Source organism: Anabrus simplex, chromosome 3, assembly GCF_040414725.1.
Source record: "Anabrus simplex isolate iqAnaSimp1 chromosome 3, ASM4041472v1, whole genome shotgun sequence".
In the NCBI taxonomy this organism is placed as follows: domain Eukaryota; kingdom Metazoa; phylum Arthropoda; class Insecta; order Orthoptera; family Tettigoniidae; genus Anabrus; species Anabrus simplex.
In genome coordinates, this window is record NC_090267.1 from 297,502,612 (window position 1) to 297,528,668 (window position 26,057).

At 40.8% G+C, this 26,057-nt stretch overlaps 1 protein-coding gene across 1 annotated transcript in view; it reads right to left on the reverse strand.

The window, feature by feature from the left end:
• The window catches only part of LOC136867248 (probable G-protein coupled receptor No18), a 1,741,601-nt gene that overhangs the window by 285,741 nt on the left and 1,429,803 nt on the right, over positions 1–26,057 (reverse strand). Inside the window, exon 6 of the mRNA XM_068227059.1 lies at positions 20,918–20,974. The gene's annotated coding sequence lies outside the window, so the exon portion shown is untranslated. The remainder of the gene's footprint in view (positions 1–20,917; positions 20,975–26,057) is intronic.

The window sequence follows — 26,057 nt, forward strand, 5'->3', positions numbered from 1 at the left end:
TTATCTGTATTGGATTCATACCATTGTTTATTTCAGGAAAATGAGAATCGCAAATGGTGTGTTGGTAGAACATACACGAAGGTATTGGGGGTTTATTGGTTTTATCTCCTACTAACCACTTTTACAGTTTTTGAAGACGTCGAGGTTTGTCCGACAGAAGTTCTTTTACGTGCTCATAAATCAAACGAGAAATGGCTGGCGTATTTTACTAACTTCAAATACCCTCTAACCCAGCTGGCATCGACTCTACTATATGAGCCATTCCGTCCGGCGAAAATTTTTTTAATTTATAACTGACAGCGAAGTGATGTTACATTTTTATGAATTAGGTTCTGCCAATATTTCGCTAATTTTTACCGACAGTAAAAGTGTCATCTTTGAAATGCGAGTGTTTGTACATGATGAAAGTATTTGCTGGGTACGAATAGTACAGAGCACGGAATCGTGCCCATATATCGTGTTGTCAATAGTATTTTCTCTCATCTAATATTGTCAGGCCTACTTTAGCATTTGATCCGTGGTGAGTCAGTCTCTTATTGGACTGATCAGTTCATTTAAATCCTTTCGGGATTGAAAGAACTGTATAGTCGCTGTCAGCATCGGTCGAGCTTCTTATCTGAGGACAGGGAGCAAAGTCTTGACGAAACTTAGAGATTGCCTGCAGTTTGCTTCTTTCACGTGTCAGAACACGTCACTTCATGCCAGAGCCGGGAATAGAACCCGGGAGGAGAAAAAAACAGTGGGCTTGATTGGTGAAACAGACTGTCTTGCGAACTGACCTCGTAAGACGCTGCGAATTGGGGATAAACTCAGGCTGCTTATCAACAAAAGGGAATTGCTAAAACCAGGTTAGGGGACGGCCGTTTGTGGGGCGGAGGCGTTTTAACATTCCATGGCCAATATAAAACACTGTTTCTATGTTATCACGATTCTGTGCACTAGACTGTACTGTATATTGTTGCTCTCTGGTATTAATAAACTCCAGTCCTCGGAGCCTTCTCCTCGCTTTACGGTCCGGGTAAAGGTCAACTGGAGATATGCCTCTCCACACACGGCTACATCCGTCTAGGAATCAGCTACTTGCTGAACAATGCACACAAAAGGCATCCTACTCGATACAGTACTTTGGTTTCTATTGGTATGTGTATTTATATTTGTCTGTGGCTACAATAAGACTGAAAGATACCAAACCCTTTGAATATATCGAAGAATCTCAATATAATTGGAATCGAAACCGATGGCAAATGATAGGCTGTTTGTTTGGAGTCCAATGACCGTCGTTATTGTTCTTAAAAACTGGTGTATAATTGACAAGAGCACAGTATAGAACAATCTTGAATTCAAAGTTATTAGAAAGTCATCGTCTTTCTGAACTCTTGCCAATTACCTAAGGTCGGCACTTTGTATGGACTCAGCTCAGTTTTACGGCCGGATACCTTTCTTGACGCCAACCCTCTGTCGAGGAATGTATTCACTATTGCATGTTTTTGCCAGTTGCTTTACGTCGCACCGACACAGATAGGTCTTATGGCGACGATGGGACAGGGAAGGGCTAGGAGTGGGAAGGAAGCGGCCGTGGCCTTAATCAAGGTACAGCCCCAGCATTTGCCTGGTGTGAAAATGGGAAACCACGGAAAACCATTTTCAGGGCTGCCGACAGTGGGGTTCGAACCTACTATCTCCCGAATACTGCTATTGCATGTTTCTGTGGTGGTGGGTACAGTGGTGCATTGAATGTAAATGAAGATGCGTATTAAGATGAACACGAACACCCACTAACTATAGGAATCGAACCGACGCGGTTAAAATGCATGACACGACCGGGAATGGATCTCCGGAGCCGCGAAAACTAAAGGCCACTACGTTGGCCATTAAGTCAAGGAGCTTGGTTTAACGTTATCATCAAGTATTTGTCTCGTTTTCAGTCAGACTGTGGTTGAAAATAGATCACAGAGATTTCTGTGCTTATTTAAATGTGAGAAAGCATGAGGGACTAAAATTCCATAGTCACTAGAGTTCACCTTAGCGCTACATTCAGATAAACTCCTTTTCTTTGGATTTGTTAACAATTTCTGAAAACGCCGGAGAAAAGTTCCTCAAGTATTTACATTTTCAATCTGTTTAAAACACAGTTACTGACAATTTTATTTGTTCGTTATAATAACCTACCGACAGTAACAAAGTCACTCCTCGTTCATATTGAAAAGTTCGCTTTTGGTACTTTAATTTTTAATAATTTAATTTCGTGTGGCTATTGCTAGCCGAGTGCAGCCCTTGTAAGGCAGACCCTCCGATGAGGGTGGGCGGCATCTGCCATGTGTAGGTAACTGCGTGTTATTGTGGTGGAGGATAGTGTTATGTGTGGTGTGTAAGTTGCAGGGATGTTTGGGACAGCACAAACACCCAGCCCCCGGGCCATTGGAATTAACCAATTAAGGTTAAAATCCCCGACCCGGCCGGGAATCGAACCCGGGACCCTCTGAACCGAAGGCCAGTACGCTGACCATCCAGCCAACGAGTCGGACGCTTTTGGTACTAATCCGCTTGTATAATACTGTGAAATATTTAAAAGCAAATAATAGCCTAACTTCATGATGAAAATAAACATGTAGGTGTAAGTAGGCAATTTTCAAAAGGACAGATTAGGTCCGGATTTCAAATTAATATAATTGTAAAATATATACCGAGTTTGTTGTATTCACGCCAAACTCGTACACATATATTTAAGTGAAGTACATATATAGGCTATATACATACATGTTTTACATATATGCATGCAGTGAATGGTGATCTCTAAGAACTTTATATCACATGAAATGGTTCGTTAGACAAACAAAATGGTCATTTTCATAATGTACGGTCAAAGCGTATATTTTATTCATAGATATGCAGATAAATTAATAGAAAAATGACAAATTTTATTTCATTAATTCATAATACTCATGGTTGTAACATGTTTCCAATTTAACTTTGCCAACGTCAGCAGCAAAGTCGATTAGTCAGTGTCCTACTGTCTCCAAGAAAATGGGTTCAACCCAGTTTGATTTCAGTCGAACTGGAAGATGACATGATTCATCACATTGGGCTTTCCCTTGCGGTATTTTTATTGTGTGGTTCGGGCCATTTTATTAAAAGAATGTTAATAATCAAATTCTCTATCTTCGCACATCTTTAACCACCTTCGTACATGTTTCGGTTTCGGAGTTATTTATTATAAAACAAGTTATATACCGGACCTTAAAATCATCACTTTAAAAAAGTAAGGAGACCATTTATTCCCCGTAATCAGGGACAGTCCCAAGCTAGATCTGCCCCGATAACAAATTTATATACACCTAAATGTACTCAAGGTTCAAATTAAATTATTCAATATTTGAATGTTATCAATTATTTGAATATATATGCTTTGAATTGCGATATATGCAACGAACGCAAGAAATGCAGAAGCAGTAAGCAGTTCTCTCCTGTAGACGGCACTCAACAAAAATCATTTAAGGTTGGGTCTGAGAGATTAGCTTCTTGGAATTTGAGCGTGAACGTGTGAAGACGTCAGATAAGAACAGCACTGCATCATTCCGCAATATTTTCTAAAAGACGAGTCATTTCAGAATATACGAAGGTTTGTGCAACCTCTGTAAAATATAATGTGTTTGGAATTTCACTTAAGTCATTGCTTATGAAAACATATACATTATTTACTAAATCCACACCACCGTAAAGGAAAGAAATGTCCCCGAAAATATCTGGAAAAGTAAGGCTAACTTTTAGTAAAGTCATTTTTATCATGCTCCACATTTTCAATCCATCGGTACCTCCATTATTCGGATTAGATCTTTAGTTCCGGAGTTATAAGCCCGAATATTTGTAGCCTGTTTTGTGGACAATATCACGTCAATAGCCATTTGTTAGGCACTGTAAAAAAGGCGGGCACAACTCTGTTAAATGAGCAGCGCTCATGCTCGTGTAGGTAAAGGAGCAGAGTATGCGCTCTGACGGAAGGTACAACTAACAGATAATTGCACGGCTCTTACTTACTACTAGTGAACGGGTGCGTATTGCACTGTGTCATACGGGGGTCTTTAGGACCATATTTTAGCGCATATAAATGTGCGAAAGGCATTCGCCTGGTCTTGAACAGTGAAGCACTAGCGAGTGAGGTCTCACTTTAGCAAGCCAGACACACAAAGGGAAGTTACGAGCTCGCCGCTTGAGAGAGAGAAGACGCGAGCCGTTGAAATAAATAGAGACATTTGATTTTGTTTCAGAAGTCCCCAGCGACTAACCGAGACTAAAATAATGGGGGTGTACAGGACTGAAATCCTCTCCGAAAAAACTTCTACTCCCATTATCAGGCCGTTGGAGAGAATCTAAAAGAAAGATAAATTATTATCAAATTGATCAAGTACCTAGGACTTACAATGTGTAATAATTGTGCAGTTATCAGGGAAACGTCCGGCTCCATGGCTAAATGGTTAGCGTGCTGCCCTTTGGTCACAAGCGTCCCGGGTTCGATTCCCAGAAGTAACCATAATTGGCTAATTTTGCTGGCACGGGGACTGGACGTATGTGTCGTCTTCATCGTTATTTCATCCTCATCGCGATACGCAGGTCGCCTACGGTTGTCAAATCCAAAGACCTGCATCTGGCGAGCCGAAATTGTCCTCGGACACTCCCTGCACTAAAAGTCATACGTCATTTCATTTTCATTTCATCAGGGAAGTGATGAATATTTGAATGTCCATTGGGAAAAAGTGCGTCACGATACAAATAATTTTGAGTATTTGCCGGGGATTCACACGGGCTCGTTGGAAGGGGCAATCTTTAAATACAAGAGGTTTTCATTGCTTTTACAAGTTGCTTTATGTCGCACCAACACAGATAGGTATTATGGTGACGATGGGATATGGAAGGGCTAGGGATGTAAAGGAAAAGGCCGTGGTCTTAATTAATGTACAGCCCAAGCATTTGGCTAATGTGAAAATGGGAAACCTCGGAGAACCGTCCTTAGGGCTGCCGACAGTGGAGTCAAACTCACTACCTCCAGAATGCAAGCTCACAACTAAAACAAGAGAACCGAGCCTTCAGTATCGCTCTTGAATATTACGAGTCATCGCGTACACGTCATGCCCTGGTCATCCGTATCAGCCACCTATCTCCGGAGAGATAAGTGGTTTGTGAACTACCGATACCGGTGCGCTTTTGCACTCCTCTGTCGGTTATTATTTGAAAGAAAGCTTTTTCGGTTACAAAGAATTATTAAAGTTAGTTGATGAGATGTGTAATAGTTTTGGATTTTTGATATATTAAGTATTTAAAAATTTTGCGAAAATGTAAGCAGGAACTCATGCGTGCCACCCCCCCCCCCATGACAGGGCCGACACAGAGAGTTTATGTGGAATACGGCATTTTCCTGGTGTACAGATGGGAGTCCATCATGCACCAGCCTTGCCGATAATTGCTTTTGGATATGCAAAAGACTATGCCGTATATTTAGCCCTAATTCATCATAGACAAATTTAATAGCAGTTGTTGAATTAATTTAAATTTGCAGCGTTTAGTTCGTATTTCCGGTGCACCCGCCTCGGTTTCCGTTTGTTCCAGTGCTTTTGAAGGCTTAGGTGTTATAAATTTGAGGAACTGAGAATTTTACATGGTAGTCTGGCGGGTAAATGGGGAGGGGGGGGGGTGAGGGGTGGCTGATTAGGGCTTATATTAATATGTAGTGATGGTTGGGACTGGGTTTTGTCTGTTCTGGTTCGTGAGCGTGTTTAGTGATAGGAGTTGGAGAAAGTTGTAGGTATGTTGAGTTGAGTGGAATGGAGGAACTAGTGTGGGTACTGGGTTCGGTGAGGGAGGGACATCGAGGTTTAGTAGGGACGGAGGATGAGTGTGTGTGTTGGTGAGGTGTCGCTGTAATCTGTAGTGCTTCTTAATATAGGCTGTTTAAAATAAGGGCAGCCAGGAAACGAAGCGGCGTGGCTGCCTTGACAGTTGGCGCACTTCGGCTGGTCCCGTGGAACCACCACATCTGTTGCAGCGTTTAGATTCTGAGAAATTATCTGCAGAAAGATAGAGCTTCAGGTAATTGAAGCATTCTGTGACTAGAGTGAGACGGGAGGGTGTGTGGGTTCGAGTTTCTGAGTTCGTTTCTTGGGTTGTCTCTAGTCGTGACTTAGAAGCGGGGTTGTTACGCCTTCTCCTGGTCTGTGTGTTTGTATCTTGTGTGGTCAGGTATTGGGCTGTTTCCGGGAATATTTCAGTCTCTATCCATACTTCTGTTTGTGTTTGTGCTGGGCTGGTCAGGGGCGGTGAGGATGTGGGGGGTGGGGCACGGTAACAGGTGGAATTGGTAGCGGCGGGGGTGGAGGTGGATCAGTTTGGGCTGCTGAGTCTGAGGTGAGAGAAGTGGTTTATATTATTATGTGACGTGTTTTAGTTGTTTTGGTTTGGGAATATTTGGTTCTGGTTGGTTTATGGTGAGTGGCCTCGATGGTGTCTGTGGTTTGGAGAGTGGTCTGGGTGCCAGTTTCTGAGGTTGAGTGTGTGGGAGGGGATGTAGGAGAGAGGTCACGTTGACTGGATGAATTTTTAACAGGGTTGATTAGAATGGGTGTGGGGATACCGATGTGCTGAAGTAAATGGTTAGTATAATGGCCTTTGGTCAAAGGGTTCGATTCCAGGCAGGGTCGGGAATTTTATCTATAATTGGTTAAATCCGCTGGCACGGGGCCTAGGTGTATGTGTCGTCTTCGTCATCATTTCATCTTCATCACGACTTGTAGGTCGCCTAATGGTCGTCGAAACAAAAAACCTGCATTTGGCGAGCCGAACGTGTCCTCGACACTCCCGGCATTAAAAGCCATGCGCCATTTCATTTTCATCTTCCTCTGTATCCAACTACTGTCCATCGGATATAAAGTCCGGATCTAGGTCACTGTCATCATCTTCAAATTCGTCATCCCTTTCAACATAGTCGACTTCTCCTTCGTCATCGGAAGGTTCAACGAGAATATTCTGTATTTCTTCTTCCGTGAGATCTCCATCCATTTCAGACTGTTGATCGCATACGAAAAAACTAAAAAGTATAGATACAAAGTCTTGGGGTATATTTCCACACAATTACTAAGTGAAATATTCCACTTCATGTAATTAAATGTAAATTATACGGTGATCATTAGTAGCAGTTCGTCTTGGAGACGAAATAAATAGTAAAAGTTTATATATAGCGTTTCGTATCGGCGACGACTACGATTTTAGAAACTGATCCTAGACAACAATTTCCACAAGTTTCCGTCCACTCTCTCGGCTATCAGGAAGGAGGCTAGAAACTGCCGGACATAAGTAGAGATAGAATGAAAGGGAGAATTCGGGGAAGCTTAAATGTATCAGGTGTTCGTCATGGAGGCGAGTGCTACCGTTCTAGGGTTAAGGGGTGAGTTGGTGGGTTGTTGTAGAATGAAACAAATTTTATTGTTGTTTAAGATTTTCGTGAATAAATGGTTGTCGGCAGTGTTATTTGGAATGGTATGTATGCTGTGCTGGGGATGTTCTTGAACACTACGGATTAGGTGCGTTATTGGTTATAGAGTTTAAGCATTAAACTGTCTCTACTCGATTAAAAATTCTTGGGTTGGTTCTTTCAATGCGCCAGTAGTGAAGTAGTTATTGATGTTAGGGGGCAGGTTGGATTAAAAGTATCTGTAAGAGGTAGTGTGAAATTAGAATATGGACCCCAGTTATTCGGTCCACCGGGGTTATCCATATTTCTGGGCGGGGAGGGGGCTGTTTATGATGTGTGTGCGGGATGTATTTACTTACTGGGTTGTGCTGGGAGAAAAAGCACTGGAATGATCAAACTCCTAGGAGGACCGGCTTCGAAATATTACTTGGTACTTAGTGGGCAACCATCGGGCCAGGTATAGTTTTGGATCACGCCGTGACAAGACCTGAACGATTACTTCACTAAGAGCCTGACAAATTGCTTTCTTCCGTTCCGAGTTGTGTGACTGCCCCGATTCTTGGCGGGCAGTTAGCGACTAATGGTTTGAAATGTCGTGCATGGCGGGTGGCCTGGGGTTGCGGGCCAGGGGCTCGCTGCTGGCAGGAACTTCGTCTGGGAGCTCTGCGGTGGATTCGGTACTATGTACCGAGAACTAAATGATGTCGGTGATATCTAGCGGACTGGGAGCTAGACTGCTGGCAATGTGCTCTGTTCGAAGTTTGAGCAAGGAGTGAATGTCGCGTACTGTACACGTCAGGCTACATCGAAACTAGGTAGGAGTGGACAAAGGAACAGTTAGTGATAGTGTTCGAGTAAGCTAGAAATGAAGCTAAGGGAGTAGATGTAAGTAGCGATAACAGTAATTAAGAAAGTTATTTGGGGAATGAACTAATTTTTCCATGCCAGTTAAGGTATCCAAGTAACTTAAATAGTACAGACAGCTGGGCAGATGGCAGAAGTTATCGTATTAATCGTCAGTTACTAGAGGCTTTAGAAAACGAACTAAATTTCCTTTAGTGGAAACAGTCAAAAGCCCCTGTTCAGCATAGCAGGTGAGACCGCCTGGGGGAGGCACTGGTCATCCTCCCCAGTTGTATCCACCTACCCAAAGTCTGAAGCTCCAGGACACTGCCCTTGAGGCGGTAGAGGTGGGATCCCTCGCTGAGTCCGAGGGAAAAGCCAACCCTGGAGGGTAAACAGATTAACCCTCTACTGCATGAATTATTTTTCGTTTTCGTTTGGCGAAGAAAATTTCAAGCTTTAATGTTAAGAAGAAGAAGAAGAAGAAGAAGAAGAAGAAGAAGAAGGAAACAGTCAGAATAGGTTCCCAGTTCACGATATCATACTACGTGAGAGTATTGAGTGATTGTCGAAGTACGACAATCAATCCGTTTTTATGCACAGCTGCAACGGACCACATAACCAAATTTCAAGCAGACGGCATCACGAGATGATTGACACCGCCCATATGGAATCAAGGACCTCTACTCTCGTCGCCGTTAGCACTATGGCGAGCTAAATCCCTATGGAAGGGGCCGATGACCTAATGTTAGGCCCCTTTAAACAACAAGCATCATCATCATCATCATCATCATCATCATCATCATCATCATCATCATCCCTATAGGTGGCCTCGAGGGGCTGAACTAACGCATGAGATGGAAAACAGATAAGTCAATCAATTACAACATGGGGGAGTGGTTTTCTCATTCTATTTTGTAAATACGTCGATATTAATTCATTAACGTCGTTTAAAACGAGATCTTTCTACAGTGTAGTTTAACTTGAATGGGAGCGGAGTGCATGTTTCATGAATGTATAGCTTTGTATTTTGTTTCCAGAGTGCCTTGGGGGGATATATGTATATTTAGGGTTGTACAGAAATCTTAAATCACTACGTTCATTTGTCCGCATTTAAAGTGGGTGCGTGTAAGTGTGGAGTCATCTAATGTGAAGCGACGGTAGTGCCTTCGTAGAGAGCTCTTTACCGGGCGAGTTGGCCGTGCGCGTAGAGGCGCGCGGCTGTGAGCTTGCATCCGGGAGATAGTAGGTTCGAATCCCACTATCGGCAGCCCTGAAGATGGTTTTCCGTGGTTTCCCATTTTCACACCAGGCAAATGCCGGGGCTGTACCTTAATTAAGGCCACGGCCGCTTCCTTCCAATTCCTAGGCCTTTCCTATCCCATCGTCGCCATAAGACCTATCTGTGTCGGTGCGACGTAAAGCCCCTAGCAAAAAAAAGGGGCTGCCTGGCCGAGGCGGTAAAGGCGTGCTGAGTTCGCCCGGAAGGACGTGGGTTCGAATCCCCGTCAGGAAGTCGTAAAATTTAAGAATTGAGATTTCCACTTCCGGAGGTGCATATGGCCCTGAGGTCCACTCAGCCTACACAAAAATGAGTACCAGGTTAATTTCTGGGGGCAAAGACCGCCGGGCGTAGAGCTAACCACTCTACCCCATCAAGTGCCGAGGTTACGGATAGTCCACCCCTCCCAGGGCCTTCATGGCCTGTACGGAGAAGACTTTGCTTTGCTCTTTGCATGGCAATTAAATGCTGGTGGAGTATATATTTCCCAACTTTGATTAGTCAAGGAAAGCAAACGGCTGGTTGGTTCATGAGTCTGCTCTAGGATTGAGCACGAGTCTATAGCTTAGACTGTAGTTTCTTATTCCCCGACTCTATATACTGACTTTCATGAAATGCAGTTAAGCCATTTTCTTGTGGCTCGGCGCTGATAGGGACTTGGCAACAAAAATACAAATTCATGAATATCTATGTTATCATAGCCGGTATGGTGAAAATATACTGTATAAGACATGAATGATACTATATAACTACCATTTCACCATTTCACTCAGCGTGAATAAACTTATTTATAGCCTAGATTGTAGTGGCTCGTCCTCTGATTTTACATACCGATTTTATATTAAATTTGCTTCAGCCGTTTTCTCGTGATGCATGTACAGACAGACAGACAGACAGACAGACAGACAGACAGACAGACAGACAGACAGACAGACAGACAGACAGACAGACAGACAGACAGACAGACAGACAATAACGGAAGAGTGAAAAGTGCATTTCCTTGTTACTGTGGACATGATCGATACAGAAATACCATTTTTTTTCAAATTCTGAGCCATGTACAGACAAAACTCTTATAGATAAATAGTGTTTATACCCGTGGGTTTCGATGCAGAATTTCTATTTCTTAGTTAAATAAACATGTTTTACCTCACCACGTCGAATACTGTAGTTCTTATTCACACATTTGTGTTCTCAGATCCCTGTCCATATAGATTAAGAATTAGAAAGGTAGTTCTGGTATGCCCATTTCGGATATTCCACACCCTGAACCGATGAGCTTTGCCAAGCGTGCTTTAGGACATATGGTCGGGTACAGTACCAAACAGATTTGAACTTGTAACAGATTAATTGTGCCTAATATCCAGTTTTATTCAGTGAATTAGTTTATGGCGACGAAGCAAATTAAGTTATTTTGTATACAAACGCTTTGTGCTAAGTAAATATATTTAATTATGGTAACTTCATTAGTTTTTGCGTGGGGAACAAAATGAATTATTTTAACGTTATTGATAATTAAATACTCATTTTACTATTACCTGTATTCATAGAAACACTAGCGGTCACCATTAAAGCTAGGAAAGTTTTGCAATACGCAAAAATGTTTAGCTGGACACCCCTATTATCCTGAGGGATGCAAAAAGGTGTGAAAACCGGTCTAGAAGACAGCAAGGCGCGACCTTCACACCAGTTATTACCAAGCAGTGGGATTGAAAGCAAGATAAGATGTCAGTGTGGTGAATATCGCGCAATTATCCGCTACAATTTTGCTCGTGGATTAACTGTTGAACAGTGCCTGGAAGGAATGACTCCTGTGCTGGAGAAAGACTGTCCACATCGGACAACAATTTTCCGCTTGTACAAAGAGTTCCAGAGGGGACATTTTGGGGTTGAAGGCGATCCTAGTTCTATGCTACCGTCTGAATCAGTGACTGAGGAAAACATTGAAGCTGTGAGGAAAATGTTGCAGCAAGAGAGATGGTTGACATATTGGCAGGTAGAAGTAACCCTCCACATCCCTGCACCAGCTATTCATTCAATTCCTCACGACCATCACCATGTTAGAAAGGTTTGTTCCCTTTGGGTGCCCCGTTCACTTTCAGAGGAACAGTGAAATGGTGCCGAAAAATGCTAAAACAGTTTGAAAATGGGACTTCGCGTAACGTCAATAGCATCGTTATAGGTGACGAAACTTGGCTTTATTATTACGATGTCCCAACAAAATCCCAGAAGAAGGTGTGGCTATTTGAAGGCGAGGGTACTCCTGAGACTGTGCGAAAGTCTAAGTCAGTGAAGAAAAGGATGATTGCAGTATTCTTCACTAAACGGGGCATCCTGACTCGGGTTGTGCTAGAAACACAAAGTCGATAGCTGCAGTCGCTTAAGTGCGGCCAGTATCCAGTATTCGGAAGATAGTAGGTTCAAACCCCACTATCGGCAGCCCTGAAAATGGTTTTCCGTGGTTTCCCATTTTCACATCAGGAAAATGCTGGGGCTGTACCTTAATTAAGGCCACGGCCGCTTCCTTCCCACTCCAAGCCCTTCCTTGTCCCATCGTCACCATAAGACCTATCTGTGTAGGTGCGACGTAAAGCAACTAGCAAAAAAAGAAAAGAAAGAGAAACACAAAGGGCAGTTACTGCGAAGTGGTACAGTGAGACTTGTCTGCCTCAGGTCATCCAAGCTGTCAAGCAGCTTTGTCCAAGGTCATGGCTCAACACTTGGCTCTTGCATCACGACAATGCTCCAGCACATCGTGCTGAAGTAACAATAGATTTTCTTGCCAGATCAGGGTTGACTGTGCTTAATCACCCTCCATAGAGTCCTGATCTTGCCCCATGTGACTTCGCACTTTTCTCAGAATTGAAGATGAAGCTGAAAGGGCGGCGTTTTGCATCCGACGAGGAGCTTCTGGCAGCATGGGATCAAAAGTGTGAAAATGTAACCGAACAAAAGTAGCAGAGTTGGTTCAGTGACTGGCTTCGACGTATGGAGAAGTGTACTGAGTGTGGTGGAAATTATTTTGAAAAAGTCTAAAGCGTTCACTCACATTACAAAACTTTCCTAGTGCCCTTTGTATTATTGAGAAACCAAAATATATTCAGTCAGATATATTGCTGTGGCTTTGCGCCTTGACTTCGCACATCGTCATGTAGTCTTTACAGCCCAAACTATTAGATCAAGGAGCGGGGGCTCTCTCATGCCATCTCTTCTCCAAAACCTTAAAATAGGCGTCAATGGGCATTTTAGGTACCACAATACACATACCAAATGATTGTATTTTGAATAAAAAGAGAAGATGTCTCACTAGTTATAATTTAACCTTGTAGAAGAAATTGGCATTTACCCCAAAACCGAAGTATTCTTTTCATATCTAATCAAAACCTAGTCCCTTTTCCCTATTTGTTACCATCAGGCAGTTATGTTATATCACACATCGTCACTTAAAAATGGAGACCTCCTTTCTTCAATTCTCCGAAATAGGGTATTGTTTTATTACATCATTGTGGCTACACGAAGCTTCCGGATTGTTCTTCGAAGACTACGAAACAATACATCCAATTTATTTACAATTGGGTTTACGTCGCACCGACACAGATAGGTCTTATGGCGACGAAAGAATAGGAATGGCCTAGGACTGGGAAGGAAGTAGCCGTGACCTTAATTAAGTTACAGCTTGCCTAGTGTGAAAATGGGAAACCACGGAAAACCATCTTCAGGGCTGCCGACTGTGGGGTAAGAACCCACTATCTCCTGGATGCTTGCTCACAGCCGAGCGGCTCTAACCGCGCGGCCAACTCGCCCAGTGAAATATATCCAACAGAATTGCTCCAAATTAACAACACGGTCATTCCATATTTCGTAGATTGTGACACTTGTATGCCTAGTAAGTGTAAAATAACATTCTCAAAAGAATAAAGTTAATGTTTGGTACTGATAAATATGTCCACTCTGAAATTTAATTCAAAATTTGTATAGGAATAATTTTGTTTTCCATTTTATACCACAGAACAGCTTTTTTGTACACTGTTGTACAAAAAGGGTTTTGTTACATACGAGGTCTCTATTCTTAAGCGAAGATATCATCTTTCACTTCCTTAGATCTATCTTGTAATTCTCTCATGATCGTTCCAGCAGCTCGCGTCTTTCTCCTCGAATAAAAGTCGCTATCTGACGACACATTACAGTTGAAATCCTTTCACAATGGATCACAAAATCTCTTGACTCTCGTCATACTGTTCGTCTTGTGTCTGGCTTTATGTACGGTACGTCAGCTCACAAAAAGAAGGATCATATCACATCATGTCGCGAGGCATTTCTAAAGTATTTCCTTGTCAACAATGAAACTCTCTTGACTTCCGTACAAGCCATCAATAATATCTAGAGAAACGTATATTACGGGACTGCTCACTCTGAAGTAGTTCGGAGATGTGAAGGATATGTACAGTATGTTGAGTCCCCAGCTTGTTGAATCCCCAAGCACTTCCACTATCAGCGAACAGCAATGGCATAGGTATCACTGACGAGACATACTACCCCTTATTTCACTGCCCGAGTCCCTGGGACTCTCATAAATTGTTTTCAGTCTTTCTGCTTCTCATGTTTTCACAACATTTTTTTTTGCCATTCTATACCTTCCGTTAGTTGAGCGTTGAATTTGCTGCGAAGTGGATATGCATATGCGACGGAGAGGATTATGCGCAAACTTGTAGTTTTATTCACAACCTTATTTGTGCTTGTTTTGGCTTTCATTGTTTAAATATTAATCATAATCGAACAGGATCTTCTCATATACATATTTATATAGCGTAACTCGTATATGGCTTTTAGCGCCGGGATTATCTGAAGGCATATTCAGCTCACCTGATGCAGGTCATTCTAGTCGATGTCCATAGGTGACCTGCGCGTCTGGGTATGGGGAGGTGGTGATGATAATGAGATAGGGAGAGGGTGAAGCCCGGTGACGGCATTTAGCCTATTCTTGTCAAATGACACCAAGGAGCCTGCTCAACATTTAACGTCCCCATCTGACGGACGAATCACCTTCAATAGTGCCATATGCTCTTATTCCACATGAACACTGCGGAGAGGTTAGGAATGGAATACAGTCTTTTGACACGCAATCTAGTGATTACAAATTGTATACAGCCAAACCTCACATTCTGATAGTGATTTTTCACCAACGGGACTTGAAAGAGCTAACCGCATTATCAGACCATATGGCCTTACCGATCATGGCCATTAGACGGGATAGGGTTTTCTTCACTAAATTTCACTGATCCTAATGTAGAATCAGTCGTAAATTTATGGCTTCAAGAAGGAGTCCGCCTCTGTGATGTAGTGGTTAGCGTGATTAGCTACCACCCCCGGAGGTCCGAGTTCGATTCCCGGCTCTGCCGCGAAATTTGAAAAGTGGTAGGTGAGCAGGAACGGGGTCCACTCAGCCTCGGGAGGTCAACTGAGTAGAGGTGGGTTCGATTCCCAACCTCAGCCATCCTGGAAGTGGTTTTCCGTGGTTTCCCACTTCTCGTCCAGGCAAATGTCGGGATGGTACCTAACTTAAGGCCACGGCCGCTTCCTTCCCTCTTCCTTGCCTGTCTCATTCAATCTTCCCATCTCTGCACAAGGCCCCTGTTCAGCATAGCATGTGAGGGCGCCTGGGGGAGTTACTGGTCCTCCTCCCCGCTTGTATCCCCGACCCAAAGTCTGAAGCTCCAGAACACTGCCCTTAAGGTGGTAGAGGTGGGATCTCTCGCTGGGTCCGAGGGAAAAACCGACCCTGGAGGGTAAACAGATTATGAATGAATGAATGAATGAATGAATGAATGAATGAATGAAGAAAGAAATAAATCTGAAAATGAAAGTGAAGATGGTACGTTCAGTTGTCAAATATGAAATTCCTGCTGACATTGGATAAACATAAGTAGTGCATAAATTATCCAGAAGCGAGGGAAGGTAGACTACCGTAACTGATGCAGTTCGCTGTAGTACCCAGCTCTGCTCGGGTACTTGTTTGAACGTTTAATTTTATGATTTGTATTACCTGTTCGAAGTGAATTTTTGTGGACTACTTAATTGTGACGTTGATTGATATTTAACGAACATTTTAGATTTGAAGTTGTTGTTATGCGTTTAATTTTTTGGTTTAAGATTATTTTGTTTGGCGTTAAAATTTGTCTTTGTGTTAGCCCACACTGTCTCGGAAGTACTTGATCCTTTCAAGTAAATAATAAAATTAAGTTATATCTGTATTTATTTACGCGTTCCACTATAGAAATTATGCGCAACATTCCAGCTGTCACTGGGACTGTCACTAATCAGCTTAGCGACCCAGAAAGATGTGGGTTCAACATGCAGTTTGGTCGTTTTGGACATTTGATCACCCCTTCTCAGTCGCAGTGCCGATGGGGACTGATGCTTGTTTGTTGACGCTTATAGTTTAAACGGGCCTAACATCTGGGTCATCGGTCATATGGGGATGGAACTTGTATTTAAACGGCACTAATATCGGTAGTTTTCGATTATTTTTACATATTATATCCTTCCCTACGGATACTAGGAGTGTCTTACTCCCACAGCATTCTCTTCCACCGGACGAGTTGGCCGTGCGGTTAGGGGCGCGCAGCTGTGAATTTGCATCCGGGAGATAGTGGGTTCGAACCCCACTGTCGGCAGCCCTGAAGATGGTTTTCCGTGGTTTCCCCTTTTTCACACTAGGCAAATGCTGGGACTGTACCTTAATTAAGGCAACGGCCGCTTCCTTCCCATTCCTAGGCTTTTCCTATCCCATTGTCGCCATTAGATCTGTCTGTGTCGGTGCGACGTAAAGTAAATAGTATTCTTTTCCAGATAGTAAGTCACATGTGTACCAATTTGGCTGAGAGCTATGCTGAAACGTACACATATCGACAAGGTCGGTCATTTTGGGCATTCTTGTTCTCATCTCTACTCAACTCCTATGCGGATGGGGACTAAACTTGAACTTAAACGGCACCCAGAGTGTCCCTGTTCATCTGATGAACACAGAAAACTACGGTTCCGACACCAATGTTGTTCGTTTTTATATTTAGCATGTCACCCCCTCCTCAACCCCCCCCCCCCCCTCCCGTGGATGTGTTAGAGGTGTCTTAACCCTCACCCACACAGTATTTTCATCCCCACTCAGCCTCCATTCCGACTCAGGCTGAGCTATAAATTAAACGGCATCCAGAGCACCACGATTCATCTCAGCGACCTCGAAAACTACATACTGTATAGTCGACACTAATATAGGTCTTTTTCGGTTATTTTTCATTTCAACACTTCCTAGCACGTTGTAATATATATAATGCGGAAATTAATTGCTAGGGCGTCTTCTTTCATTTTCACATTCATTTTTCTTTTTTCTCCTTTTTATCCTTCGTCCAACGCTGAGACCCTGCCACTTCTTCCTCCATCCGCTGTGAGCTACCTTAACAAACAAACAAACAAACAAACAAACAAACAAACAAACAAACAAACAAACAAACAAACAAACAAACAAACAAACAAACAAACAAACAAACAAACAAACAAACAAACAAACAAATAAATAAATAAATAAATAAATAAATAAATAAATAAATAAATAAGTAAATAAATAAAATCATCCGCTTTAATGCTCTCTATCCTCTGGAAAAATTTGTAAGTTTTGAACAAAAAAACTGTCTACTACTACTACTAATATGACGACGACGACGAGCCCTTACTGAGTCTAGTTTCGTCCTGCATACGTTTCCTGTAATTTGTTTTGTCTGAACGAGTATCTTACTATCAGAAAACAGAAAGAGAAAAATATAACCTTTTTTTGATGTTTACTGCTATATCTCATTGATACGAAGCAAATCATAACTCATTCGGATCTGCATGACATCTCCCTCCATGCTAAGATACACCACATGGTAACTGACTTTCGACCGTCAAAATCATGCAGTCTCTTAACTGGGTGGCCATCTTGTGATAACATCTTGTGCATTACGTCAATCACCATGATCACGTCTTATGCACTCATAGTTTTACTTCCCGTAAATGTCATATTTTTCATGTTGTAAACATTTCTTAGCAGACAAAGTAGGCGGAAAACTACGAAAAACGGGATATTAAGCAATTACCTCAATTGTGCCGATAGCTGAAGAGATTAAGTGCCAGGAAATGTTTCAAATTGTGAGTCTTGGCTAGATCTATCAAACTAAAAAACAAATTTCCAAAATCACTTTCGGCCTAAATGCAGATATGGAAAAATTCCTAAAATCGCTTGTTTTTTTACTCGTTTTCTTTTTTCATTAAAAGCCCATTCAAATTAACTTATTTACATAATTCTTTCTGTCAAGTGTTCTTCGCTTAGGTGTTTTTTTGATATTTAGAAAACTGTCCATACCGAGTGTAGTTAAGAGCTTAAGTGAAACAATGCATTGACTCACATTAGCGCTCGTAATCCACCCGGAATTCCTCACACACTGTGGTAACAATGTAAGGAAGTGCTTGTCGCAGTTTTTCATAAATATCTTGCACACAGGGAAGCTTCTGTCGGAGTTCAAATGGACTAAGGTCATAGCCATCCTAAAACCAGGGAAAGTGGCAGGTTGTCCTGAAAACTATCATCCAATTACTTTGATGAGTGTTTGCTATAAACTCCTGGAGAGGCTTATGTACAACAGGATTAGCCCTCAGATTTCAAGCATCCTTCCAATCGAACACGTTTTAAACCCAGGCATAGTTGTAAAGACCAGGCTCTTGCTTTAACAACCCATACTGAGGCAGGTTTTGAAAGGAAATTGAGGAGTGGAGCTGTGTTTATAGACTTCACAGCTGCATACGGTACGGTATGGCGAGAAGGTTTTTAATGTACAAGTCAATCAAACTTACAGGCTGTAAAACGATCTCGGAGCTCATAAACAACATGCTATCGAACAGGGTGATCAACGTTGTGATGGATAATAAGCATTAAAGTGTTCAATAATGGGCTACCTCAAGGATCTGTACTTTCCTCTTTGTTATTAAACCTGTATATTGCAGATATCCCTTCAACTACCTACCGTCAATTTGCTTATGCTGATGATTTTGCTATTATTACTCAGCAATCCACTGTGAATATTATAAAAGAAATCCTAAATGCATACCTTAATAATTTGTGTGGGTACTTCCAAAAGTAGTGTCTGATACCAAGCAGCAGCAAAACAGAAATCTGCTTCTTCCATCTCAACAACAGACAAGCCAATGCTATCCTGAACGTCTCCCTCAATGGCGTGCGTCAATCACACAACCCGAACTCAAAGTATCTTGGAGTTACTTTGGACCGAACATTGTCCTTCAGGACACACTTGACTAAGAGTGCTGCTAAACTGAAGGCAAGGAACATCATCATCCAGAAACTTGCGGGTTCAACATGGGGAGCTACTGTGTCCACTCTTGGATCATCAGTAATGGGTTTAGTCTACTCGACAGCACAGCACTGTTCTTCTGTATGGCTGAACAGTCCACATGTTACGCAGATTTACACAGTTCTGAATCACACGATGCGCATCATTGGTGGTACAGTAAAGTTTGCTCCTCTTTTCTGGTTACCCGTATTGAGCCATATCAAACCTCCAACAATAAGGAGATTTAATAATCTGATCCGGGAGTTCACAAAAATATCAGCGAACGTCGGTCTTCCCATATATGAAGACATGCTTCATAGATTTAGCCGTTTGAAATCACGTTCTCCGCTTATACTCAAAGCGAAAGAACTGATCGACAGAGAGTTTAACGCTTCAGTAGAATGGAGACAGGAATGGAACAATGTAGCTCCGAAGGAGTGGCAGTCTCTGTTTAATCCCAACATCCACGGTCAGGTTTTGATCTGCCAATTAAACGTCAAACTGAACTGGGTACGGACCAGTCATGGGAGATGTGGCTCGCTGCTATACAAATGGGGCATGAGAACATCACTTAACTGTGACTGTGGTGCAGAAAAACAGAGTATCCGGCATATTGTCACCAAATGCCGTAACAGGCCGTACTTGCGTTGCTCAAGCTTCTAGAATGGCTAAAGAGTGCTGGAAAATTTAGATATAAAACATTGGATATTTCAGGTGCCCAGTTGATTGTTTTCCTTTTAAGATTGTTTCAACCCAAAATGTTTTTATTTCATATATATTTCATATATATTGTGTAATTTGTAATTAACAAATAAAATAAAATAAATAAATAAGCGCTCGTAATGGTAGAAAAAGCCAAAATGTTAATCTAATCGACTGGATAATTATGGTTAAGAAAACGATTGTACTCTTTAGGAATAAATAAGGAATATATCCTCATAATTTATTCTATTTTATTTACCTAGATTTCGTAACTCATATCTCTAGGATGTTTTCAGTATTGAGTTGCTTGCCTGAAGTTTAGGACTGCAGATTTTTGAACCACAACAACTTGTTGCGTTACATGAAAAGCGACACATTGATGTTTCGCGGGAGAACCCCGGTGCTTCATGTCAAAACACTGCTAAACACTTATTTAAGGGTAGCAGAGGGTTATATTATGTTTCATTAATCAATTAATTATACTCATGGGGAACTGATATTCATTACATCTGTTCTAATATCAGTTATAAAGTCGTCATCTTAATATCAGTTATAAAGTCGTCATCTTAATCCTATAATGAAGGATTGCTTCAGGTTCTTGGCTACTAATAGAGGAAACACAGCACAGCATGAAATACAACACAATGCAGACAAATAAAAGTGGCATTTTATCTTTGCACGTCAACATAGACATTGTTAATTGGATAAGCAAAACGTCGCGCCCACTCGAATGTATGGGAGTTCTAAGAAAAATAGTATGCCACAATAACGTTTATTTTATTACTTTTAGAGAGTTCGGAAGAGTAGGTAATCAAATTAAAATACGTTTATCATATACACACACATATACATTTGCACTTATTTATAAGATTGAAATGGTAAAGTCGTACTGAGTAGCATATGGAGTACCTATGAACACACTGTTGGTTTTTTTTGCTAGTTGTTTTACGTCGCACCGACACAGATAGGTCTTACGGCGACGATGGGACAGGAAAGGGATAGGAGTGGGAAGGAAGCGGCCGTAGCCTTAATTAAGGTACAACCCCAGCATTTGCCTGCTGTGAAAATGGGCACACTGTTGGGGTCAGGAAATTTTACTGTAATAATAAGTAAAGAGAGAAAATAAATCTGAACTTATTTGTATAAGCCATACAAATTTAATTAGGATTTTGTAGATTTCTTCTTATATATAACGGAGGAACAATAATACTGGAATGTAAAAAGGAAATACATGATAACCGATAGCTAACTCACCAATAACGTGTACTGCTCCACTTTGGCTTTCACATAATAAACTTCAGATCATCAAACCTGTAACAAAGGAAAAATAAAATATTTGAATTCATTACTTATATACATACATAGATGCACACACACTTAACCCATCATTTATATGTCCCAGGAAAGGAGAAATTAAATATTTATTTACTTTCATGTATCGATCTCGGGAGAGCACCATTTTGGCGGTTTCAAAGCGAGATGGCTCTATTGTGTGCCTGGCCTTGACACGTGAAACAATTTCAGGAAGATGGAAGAAAGAACTTTTCGATACACGCGTATGGTAGGGATACATAATGTGAATTTTGCCTTTATTAGTTACTCGTCCAGAAAGCTATTCGAGGAACTGGAAATATATAATAAAAGAAGCGAATTTTTGTTGTACATTTTGATTGCCTTTCAGGCCCTAGAATCCCTCAACGAAGAAGTGGTAAAGTTGCGAAGTATTGTGACATAGGAGTCCATGTTACAACAGCAAGCATTCAAGTTGACATCACTCGCTGGGGAGATTTTCATGGAGGTTAACCCGTGGTAGTTCCGAGGACGCTCCAAAAATTATTCACTGAAGGTGACAGAGCAAATTTACCCTATGAGCCTAGGTTGTTTCAAACCAACCAGAATAAGTTGTATTTAAAATGAGTTTTTCGCATTTCGAAGCAAAGTGATTTTTAAATAGTGTACTAGACACTGTTGTAAATTATCTGCTTTCCATTTTGACTCAGAAGAAGGTGAGTGAGAAATAAATACGCTAGACATTGTCATTTTCTGCTTTGTAACGGTCTGTCTATCATTAGTAAATCATATTATTTTGCTGAGCTGAGAAGGTTGTTGATATCGGTAAATTTACTGTCTGCAGTGTGCGGGCGAAAGATTAGACTTTCGGCTATCGTGTGCGATATATATATAGTGTGTGTTCGAGGTATTTTTTTTTGTTTGTTTATGTTCTGTTACAGGTCTTTAAGTGTAATGCATAAGGAGGAAAATCACGTGTAAAATGAGATGTTTTAAGCCTCTATTTTTTCCGGATGTTATCAATGAATGTATCATTATGTTTGAAATGGCTTGTTAAATAATTCAAAGGCAGTTGGTGTGCAAAGTGGGAGCTTGCGTCAGTATTTCCCATCAGGTATGTCCAATACGCCTATTCTTTGAAGTAGTTCTGTGATAAACCATGTGGGGCAAAATTATATCCGTTTCATATTTACGCGTGTGGGATATTTACTACGGTATGTAGTTAATTTTGTACGTCGTGAACAACTCATGGGCAGATTTTTGTTTAGGGTGTGTTAAGATGTCATTGGGAGATGTAATAATGTTGTGGGTGTTGTATACGAAATTTTCGTGGGAGGTAGTGAAGTCCGTTCATTTTTTAAACGCCGCAGTGCGCAGAATCGCGGTCGTATGGTGGAAGTTAAGTTGTTTTCTGTAAGAGGCGGTGTGAACGTGCCAGAGCAAAGTATTTCATGTTTGGATGAAGATAAAGGCACCTGCTTGAATCATTCAAAATTTGGGGTTAAATTACCAAAATAATAATATTAACAATGGCCGTAGTAATATTTATTTTACTGGGGAATGAGACATTCACGATTTAGGCCCATGTATAAATTTATTTAGTCGTGAAGAAGTCATCCAGATAATTTCAGTGCGAAGGCGACGTACCAGGGTTCAATCTGATCCGACTTGGGATTTTGCGTTGGAAGGAAAATGCCATATTTATATCTGGAGTGTCGTGATGTCAAAATAGTAATGGAGAGAAGTTTGCAACTGTTCGAAATTGATTCGTGGAGAAAGAAATGTTGACCACGTGTGTGGGACCGTGAAACATATTATTATTATTATTATTATTATTATTATTATTATTATTATTATTATTATTATTATTATTATTATTATTATTATTATTATTATTATTATTATTATTATTATTTTTATTATTATTATTATTAAATTGACTTTATTGTGGCGAAGTCAGGGCTCCTGGCCCTTTCTTACACTTAACCACTTCATGTATATAAATGAGTACTAATTTAAAATTTAATTTTTTATATTTTACAATGTAACAATTTCAACAATTTACATTTTAATATATAGTAACAGTATAAAAACAGAAATGATCTAATTTAAACATATTAAATCTTTACAACCTAAAGTATAAGTAACTAAACTAACTAAAGTATAAACTACAACACGTTACAACAAATAGCCAAATTCACTCATATTCATGCATTCCATTCACACTCAAGGAAGAATAGAAGTGCTTATAAGGTAACGCTTGCAGAGGATTTTAAACTTTGTCTCAGATTTATATTCTCTGATGTCATTGGGGAGTTCATTCCACTACCTCGTGGCGGTGATCGCGAACGACATAGTGTTGTTCTTTCGTGAAGTGATTCTGTAGGTGAATGCAGAAGTTTTGCATTCCTCGTGAAGATACCAGAGGAGATATAGTGGTACCGGGATTTTGAGGGAAAACCCGAGGAGAAAATCCTAGGACAGTGTTCGGTGATATGTGCGAATGACCCTAATTCTGATTCTGCGTGAGTTAAAGGAGAGCAAAAAAAGGGGAAGATGGTTATTTAACTCCAGTGAAAAATGTGTAATTCGAGATGGCATGTAACGCATTCCACTAGCCTTACTAGGTTATTACAGGTTAAAAGGCATATATATTACACCCCAGTATTTGGTGTTAAATTATATACTGTATTTCTCTGAACTGCATTAAATGTAAATTGAGTTCAGCATTGTGAGACAAGAGGGTTTTCAGGTCGAGAGCTCTTGTAGGCGAACAGGCGTACACGTTGTGTTGAGTGTATAGGTTTACCCGAGTTGTTGGAGGCAGTCTTCTCTGAATATATTACAAATATCATTTGGATCAGTTTTCATTCCCCAGGTAATTCAATGTGATATGTTGGTAGTCACGGTTATCAGGCCAATGTAGTTGACGTTTTGAGTCCAATGTCCTACATAGGGGAGTTAGCATTTGATTTTAACGAGTGTGACCGTAATAATTTGCTTTAGTTTACCTTTTAATTTAGTAGCAGTTTATGTTTTCCTTATGGATTTCGCTTTTGTATAATGCGAATAGACGTGTGTTTATAACAGAAGAACGTTATATTTAGTCCTTGTAGTCGTATTTACAGTAGTCTGACAGTGTAGGATTATCGAAGCGTTGCTTGACGGGTAATGACTAATGGCCTACATGAGGATGAAGCCATGAGATAGTTGGGCCGTAGATAGGACTGGGAAAGTGATGGATCTGGCCAATTTGCTCTATGTGAATGTTGAATTTTCCAGTAAAGCACGCGGTACCGCTGCCATACGGTATTTCATGGATAAAGTAGCCCTAGTCATTGTCCAATGGATATCGTTGCATTCTGACCTGTTGTAAATAGTTAATCAAATCATTATTATTCTTTATGTACGTCTCATTATTTTCTTCATGGTTATTTTAGTGTTGTATTGCGTTCGTGTCCATGAGTTGGGTACAAATCACATTTCTAATGTAAGGTTATCGCAACCATGGATGAAGATGACGACAAGGTTTATTCGTATTTACAATATAGTGGCACAGGATTTCTTTTCCAGATATGCGATACGGATCAAGTTCGAAAATACTTTGCTTCGAGATAATAAACGTTGGCGGCAAGTAATGTTTATATAATGCCCGCAAATTCAGTTGTCAAAACCACTAGGCACTCGGCAGTTATTTGTTTTCCACCCTTCAGGTGTTTGTTTGAGTATTTACTCAACGTTAAGTTTAGAACAGTGTACTTAGGTTCAAGTACTCACTTGGAAGCCATAGTTGTCATTGGTTAACTTTTAACTCATTTATTAATTTTATGTTTGTTTTGCTTTTCGTGAGGGGATTTTCTGATATTTACAATGTAATTAACGCAACTTCAGTAAGATTATCATACCGTGCTCTTGTTTTGGAGGGACACGTCGGCCATCAATCACGTTTATTTAAATTTATAGTATTTCGGTGCATATTTGATCACCACATTAACTCAACATAACCTCACTGAAAGATAATTTTGGTCATCAACCACTTTTAATTCAACTTAAGTGAAGGGACGTCATGGTCATCAACCATGGATGCTTATTTTAATGTCACATTAAGGGGTGTCCGTGATCGGTTCCTGGTGGTAACTGACGGTTACTCAGTTCAATTAAGGGTCCATATCGCTCGTCCTACGTGATCGTCAGCTAGTGGACAGCCTTACTTTAAGGGAATGTCTGGAAATCAACTCGTGATATTTAGGCATTCCAGAAATTCCAGCTTCACCCGCGGTTGTTTACCGAACCGATTACTAGTGCTTCCAGGTTGTTGCTATTGTTGACGTACCGTTAGTGTTAGAAGTGGTTTATTTGAGTGAAAACACTTCAGGCAGTTTGTAAAGGCGTAACACATCCTGAAATCGTCTAGCTGTTCATCATTAAGGTCATTGACCCCATATTTTTAGTCATGGCCTATTTGTTCCTTCGAAATAATTATATCTCATATTCTTCAATAAATACAGTTAATTTATATAATGCCTTTGACTTACCGTAGATGGTTTATCTGGACATGTCATATCACCAAGTGACGAAGAGCCGTTAACACACACTGAGACAAGAGGATTTACTAACATGCTCGAAACCTAGAACAGGTAAATTTCCATTATTTGGGGTGACAAAGAGTTCAATACATACATACATTCAACTGTAAAATGCGTAGGGTATTCTTCGAGATACTTGCAAAGTTTAGACCGCAGTTGATGCATGATGGTAACGTAATTGGGATGAATTCCTTCTATAGTAAAGATAATTTATGAATGGATTGAGCATGAGGTAATTCTTAATAATATGTGTGCCATAATAAGTTAGACTGAGTCTTTGAATAGCAATAAAGGTCTACCATTTGAGTCTGCGACGATAATATGAATATCTTCAAAATAATAAAATGTGGTCAGCAATGAAATCTTCGATGATATGGATAATGCGGAACTGTCTATGAATATTAGGGGCTGCCTGGCCCAGGCGGTAAAGGCGTGCTCGGTACGCCCGGAAGGACGTGGGTTCGAATCCCCGTCAGGAAGTCGTAAAAAATTAAGAAATGAGATTTCTAATTCCGGAG